Here is a 7,318-nt window from a genome sequence, read left to right as displayed (position 1 = left end):
GCCACATCTCTCATGACCGTTCCCGGGTGCAGTCCAACACCATTTTAACATTGCCTGTAGGATGGTGAGACGAAGGATGGTACACACACTTCTCCATGGGTACCCATTGCTTGATGTGAAATTGTTTCATCCACATCTGGGTTAAGGACGATCTTCAAAGCTGTGTGGCTCTACTTCTCTGGTGCCTATTCTGGACATAACTGGTGCTGCAAACATCTCTCAGTTCTCTTGGTCCCTGGGGATGCCCTCTGGCCCAAAGACAGAGACAGCAGTCACAGTTGTCTCCCCCCTTGGGGTAAATCCCAAGATCACGCATCTTAGAGACCAGTGCATGTCTCCTCTTGGTCCTTATTTTTTTTAATTTACTTATTCATGGACTTTTATTCATCTATAGAAAACAAATCTGTTGTGTCCCTAACGGAATTCCACGGGGAATTTTGATTAGCATTGCACTGAATTTATAAATTACTCCAAGGAGAACTGATATCTTTACTAAGTCAAAACATCCTCTCCGGGCTTCCCTGGTGGCGCAGTGGTTGAGAGTCCGCCTGCCGATGCAGGGGACACGGGTTCGTGCCCCGGTCCGGGAAGATCCCACATGCCGCGGAGCGGCTGGGCCCGTGAGCCATGGCTGCTGAGCCTGCGCGTCCAGAGCCTGTGCTCCGCAACGGGAGAGGCCACAACAGTGAGAGGCCTGCGTACCGCAAAAAAAAAAAAAAAAAAAAGATCCTCTCCATGAACATGACATACATCCCCCACTTTTTATCCTTTAACAAACTTAAATTTTCTCTGTAAATATTTGTGTATTTTTAAAGTTTTCCCTAGATAGTTAATGTTTTTGGTACTATTTTGTATTGTATTTTTTTAACTGTTAAGGATTGGTGTTGGGACTTCCCTGGTGGCTCAGTGGTCAGTAATCCGCCTGCCAATGCAGGAGACACGGGTTTGAGCCCTGGTCCGGGAAGATCCCACATGCTGTGGAGCAACTAAGCCCGTGTGCCACAACTACTGAGCCTGTGCTCTAGAGCCCGCGAGCTACAACTACTGAGCCCGCAAGCCACAGCTACTGAAGCCTGCACACCTAGAGCCTGTGCTCTGCAACAAGAGAAGCCACAGCAGTGAGAAGCCTGTGCACCGCGTTGAAGAGTATCCCCCGTTCGCTGCAACTAGAGGAAGCCTGCGGGCAGCAACGAAGACCCAACGCAGCCAAAAACACGACAAAAAAAGAATTAGTGTAGAGAAACACAATTGATTTTTTATGTGAAACATGGTAATGTTTCACATAAAACCCGGTGGAGCAGACCTGCTGGGGACACATGGCTCTAATTGTACTGAGCCATCCCTGCTGGGGTCATTGGGTGAGAAGGAAAGCTGGACTGGTGCCTGGGGGAGAGTCCCTGCAGGTCATTTCTCCTACAAAACTGCAAAGGGTAACTTACTGGAGACCAGTGGCTGTCCTCATCCACAGGTCATATTCCGCATTGTGCAACCCTGAGAAAACAGCAAGGCCTGTTCTGCCTGGTGGCCACTGTCAGGGGTGGAGGGGCTGAGGCCTGGGCCACCTGGGCTGTGGAGAAGAGGGTGTGGAGCTCCAGGAAGGAGGCCCCCAGGCTGCTGGCAGGTGTGTGGTTAGAGGATACTCCTCCAGCCTGGACCTTGCCTTCCTGGTCGTTTCCTCAGGATGGTCCCTTCTGGACCAGACAGCCGATGTGTCAGAAATTAAATCCTTTGAACTCACATGTAAAGCCCTTGAGCTTCAAAATTGACAGGCCACCCCAATGAATGTCGTGGGTGCCCCGAGCACTTTCCACCACTCTGTGTACCTGTGCTGAGCTCTCCGCTCCAGGGCAGAGAAAGCCCTCTCAGCCTCTCAGCCACGCATTTCATAAAGGTCAGCACCTATCATGACAACAAAAAAGAGAGGTATTATAAAATAATGAGAGGCTTTTTGACTTGATAAAGGTTAAATACCAATCATCTATAGCAGCAGTTCTCACAGTGTGTTCTAGGGAAACCTGAGGGTCTCTTAAGACCCTTTCAGGGGAGTCTGTGGGATCCAAACTATTTTCACAGTAGCACTAAGATATTCTTTTCCTTTTTCATTCTCATTTTTTTCATGAGTGTCCTGGGTATGAAATGTTCATTGATATGGTTTGAGATTTCTGCATTGCAACTGACCTTTAAGAAACTACCACTTGTCAAGTTTTGGTATCGTATCAAAGAATTGCCTGAATTATCATAAAATGCTATTAAAATGCTCTCCTGTTTTCTACCTATATGTTATATCTGTGTGATGTTGAACTTTTTTGTATACTTCAACCCAAATAATGTATTGTGACAGATTGAGTGCAGGATCAGACGTGAGAATCCAGCTATCTTCTATTAAGCTAGATATTTAAAACTTTTCAAAAATGTAAAGCTACTATTTTTGTTATTAATCTTTTTCTTTTGGAAAAAGATTATTTTCATTAAAATATATTATTTATGTTAACATAATGGATTTATTATTGTGTTTTTATTATTCATTTATTTATTTGACCATTTTTTAGACACTCTGCAAAGGGATTTCCATAAATTAACTCAATCCTCATAAAACTTCATAACAGCACAATATATTATTGTGTTTTTAAATGCTCAAACATTTTTTCTTTCCAGTGTGTTAAATCCTGATAGAGTCAGGATAAATAAAATTTCTTTGAGGTCCTCAATAATTTTTCAGAGTATAATGGGACCCTGAGACACAAAAGCTTGAGAATCATTGCTCTACAGCAAATTTATGTGTAAAGAAGACACTTTAGGTGCATTCCCAAGAAGGCCAAGAAGGAGACATGGGTGTCCTCTTCTGATCACCTCAGTTTCACATTCTCCTGGAGGACCTGCCCGTAGCTAAGACAAGAAACATGAGGAGGATAAGAAATGGAAGAGAAGAAATGAAACTATCATTATTTCTAAGTGATGCAAGCTTTTACGTAGAAAACCCACAGGATCAAATGGCACACTAATGAAGCCATTAAGAGAATTCAGTGAGATTGCCATGTTTCACATAAAAATTCAATTGTGTTTCTCTACACCAATTCTTTTTTTGTCGTGTTTTTGGCTGCGTTGGGTCTTCGTTGCTGCCCGCAGGCTTCCTCTAGTTGCAGCGAACGGGGGATACTCTTCAACGCGGTGCACAGGCTTCTCACTGCGGTGGCTTCTGTTGTTGCAGAGCACAGGCTCTAGGTGTGCAGGCTTCAGTAGCTGTGGCTTGCGGGCTCAGTAGTTGTAGCTCGCGGGCTCTAGAGCACAGGCTCAGTAGTTGTGGCACACGGGCTTAGTTGCTCCACAGCATGTGGGATCTTCCCGGACCAGGGCTCAAACCCGTGTCTCCTGCATTGGCAGGCGGATTACTGACCACTGCGCCACCAGGGAAGTCCCAACACCAATCCTTAACAGTTAAAAAAATACAATACAAAATAGTACCAAAAACATTAACTATCTAGGGAAAACTTTAAAAATACACAAATATTTACAGAGAAAATTTAAGTTTGTTAAAGGATAAAAAGTGGGGGACGTATGTCATGTTCATGGAGACGATTTTTTTTTTTTTTTTTTTTTTTTTGCGGTACGCAGGCCTCTCACTGTTGTGGCCTCTCCCGTTGCGGAGCACAGGCTCTGGACGCGCAGGCTCAGCAGCCATGGCTCACGGGCCCAGCCGCTCCGCGGCATGTGGGATCTTCCCGGACCGGGGCACGAACCCGTGTCCCCTGCATCGGCAGGCGGACTCTCAACCACTGCGCCACCAGGGAAGCCCGGAGAGGATGTTTTGACTTAGTAAAGATATCAGTTCTCCTTGGAGTAATTTATAAATTCAGTGCAATGCTAATCAAAATTCCCCGTGGAATTCCGTTAGGGACACAACAGATTTGTTTTCTATAGATGAATAAAAGTCCATGAATAAGTAAATTAAAAAAAATAAGGACCAAGAGGAGGCATGCACTGGTCTCTAAGATGCGTGATCTTGGGATTTACCCCAAGGGGGGAGACAACTGTGACTGCTGTCTCTGTCTTTGGGCCAGAGGGCATCCCCAGGGACCAAGAGAACTGAGAGATGTTTGCAGCACCAGTTATGTCCAGAATAGGCATCAGAGAAGTAGAGCCACACAGCTTTGAAGATCGTCCTTAACCCAGATGTGGATGAAACAATTTCACATCAAGCAATGGGTACCCATGGAGAAGTGTGTGTACCATCCTCCGTCTCACCATCCTACAGGCAATGTTAAAATGGTGTTGGACTGCACCCGGGAACGGTCATGAGAGATGTGGCAGAGATGGTGAGGACCCAGTGGGCGCCCGATCTCATCCTCCCTGCACAGGCACAAGTAGTGCAGCCAGTGCTCTGTGGCATCAAGGTGACCGGATTGTTCCTTGAGGTGTGGTGCAGACCGGGGAAAGAAGAGTGTGAACAGTGGATGGAACACACTGGGGATGTAGGAATGGAAGCTTCCGTGGGATGGATGCAGGCAGGTGGCGGAGGACAGAGAGAGTGCACTTTTTGGGTTGTGATTGTGGAGTGGCAGGCTGGGGACAAAAATGTGTAAAAGCCGAGAAGAGGAGACACTTGCACTCTGCCTGACAAGAACTCTAGAACATAGTTGAACCTGCCGTTGAGGAGTTCACTAGGTCCTTGACCATTCTGCAGAGGAGGAAGAGTGGACCGCTGGGTGTGGATTGAGACCGGAGACATTTAGGTAGAAGAGTAGAGATTACAGGGATTTACAACAAGATAAAGCAAGCCAGGCAAGGATCCAACATCCACTGACAAGAGCTTCATACAGCCTGGCTCATCTGACAGCAGCGAGATGCCCGAGCCCCTCCAAGGATGCCTCAGAAGTTGTGTTGAACATGTTTTTCCATTCTGTATCTGTGTTTTTGATGCTTTCACATCCTGGGGCCTCCCTGCCCCTGGAGGGACTGCTTCTCCCAGAGGTAGCCAATTCTTACAGATTAGTAAACTAACCTGTGATAGTAAAGTAACCTGTGAGTGAGCCTTTCAAATACAAACCAACCAATCCAGAGCTCACACTTCAACCACCTCCTTCATTGCGCCCTCACGCTCTGGGCCACTATCCACCTGCCCTGATCACAGCAGAGCCAGGTACCAGACAACTAGGAACCAGCCCCTATGCCGAGCGAGAGCTGAAAGTGTTCACATGAGCCAGTCCTTAACCCGCTCACTGTGCCTCACTGGTCCTCCCACAGAAACCACAATAAAGGCGTTTGTCACGTTTTCTGCCCCTCTCTCTGTCCCCTGGCCCACCCTGGGTGCTTCCTCGTGTGGCCACCCCTTGGTGTGATGTGCCCCCTTCTTTGGGGATCTGTGAGTAACAAACTTCTTTTTCATGGCAGTTGTCTCCCGATCTGTTGGCCTTCCCATCACAGTTGTCTCCCCCCTTGGGGTAAATCCCAAGATCACGCATCTTAGAGACCAGCGTATGTCTCCCCTAGGCCCTTATATTTTTTAACTTACTTATTCAGGGACCTTTATTCATCCATAAAACATAAATCTGTTGTGTCCCTAAAAGAATTCCACTGGGAATTTTGATTAGCATTGCACTGAATTTATAAATTAATCCAAGGAGAACTGATATCTTTACTAAGTCAAAACATCCTCTCCATGAACATGACATACATCCCCCACTTTTTATCCTTTAACAAACTTAAATTTTCTCTGTAAATATTTGTGTATTATTAAAGTTTTCCCTAGATAGTTAATGTTTTTGGTAGTATTTTGTATTGTATTTTTTTAACTGTTAAGAATTGGTGTTGGGACTTCCCTGGTGGCGCAGTGGTCAGTAATCCGCCTGCCAATGCAGGAGACACGGGTTTGAGCCCTGGTCCGGGAAGATCCCATATGCTGTGGAGCAACTAAGCCCATGTGCCACAACTACTGAGCCTGTGCTCTAGAGCCCGTGAGATACAATTACTGAGCCCGCGAGCCACAGCTACTGAAGCCTGCACACCTAGAGCCTGTGCTCCACAACAAGAGAAGCCACCGCAGTGAGAAGCCTATTCACCGCATTGAAGAGTAGCCTCAGCTCGCTGCAACTAGAGAAAGCCCGCGGGCAGCAACAAAGACCCAACGCAGCCAAAAAAACAACACAAAAAGAATTGGTGTAGAGACACACAATTGAATTTTTATGCGAAACATGGCAATCTCACTGAATTCTCTTAATGGCTTCAATAGTGTGCCATTTGATTCTGATGGGCTCTCTACGTAAAAGCTTGCATCATTTAGAAATAATGATAGTTTCATTTCTTCTCTTCCATTTCTTATCCTCCTCATGTTTCTTGTCTTAGCAATGGACAGGTCCTCTAGGAGAATGTGAAACTGAGGTGATTCTAAGAGGACACCCATGTCTCCTTCTTGGCCTTCTTGGGAATGCACCTAAAGTGTCTTCTTTACACATAAATTTGCTGTAGAGCAATGATTCTCAAGCTTCGCGTCTCAGGGTCCCATTATACTCTGAAAAATTATTGAGGACCTCAAAGAAATTTAATTTATCCTGACTCTATCAGGATTTAACACACTGGAAAGAAAAAATGTTTGAGCATTTAAAAACACAATAATATATTGTGCTGTTATGAAGTTTTATGAGGACTGAGTTAATTTATGGAAAACCCTTTGCAGAGTGTCTAAAAAATGGTCAAATAAATAAATGAATAATAAAAACACAATAATAAATCCATTATGTTAACATAAATAATATATTTTAATGAAAATAATCTTTTTCCAAAAGAAAAAGATTAATAACAAATATAGTACCTTTACATTTTTGAAAAACTTTAAATATCTAGCTTAATAGAAGATAGCTGGATTCTCACATCTGATCCTGCACTCAATCTGTCACAATACATTATTTGGGTTGAAGTATACAAAAAAATTCAACATCACACAGATATAACATATAGGTAGAAAACAGGAGAGCATTTTAATAGCATTTTAAGATAATTCAGGCAATTCTTTGATACGATACCAAAACTTGACAAGTGGTAGTTTCTTAAAGGTCAGTTGCAATGCAGAAATCTCAAACCATATCAATGAACATTTCATACCCAGGACACTCATGAAAAAAATGAGAATGAAAAAGGAAAAGAATATCTTAGTGCTACTGTGAAAATAGTTTGGATCCCACAGACTCCCCTGAAAGGGTCTTAAGAGACCCTCAGGTTTCCCTAGAACACACTGTGAGAACTGCTGCTATAGATGATTGGTATTTAACCTTTATCAAGTCAAAAAGCCTCTCATTATTTTATAATACCTCTCTTTTTTGTTGTC

Source organism: Leucopleurus acutus (genome assembly GCF_964270905.1).
Source record: "Leucopleurus acutus genome assembly, chromosome: 8".
NCBI classification, from domain to species: domain Eukaryota; kingdom Metazoa; phylum Chordata; class Mammalia; order Artiodactyla; family Delphinidae; genus Leucopleurus; species Leucopleurus acutus.
This window is presented reverse-complemented; position numbering follows the sequence as displayed.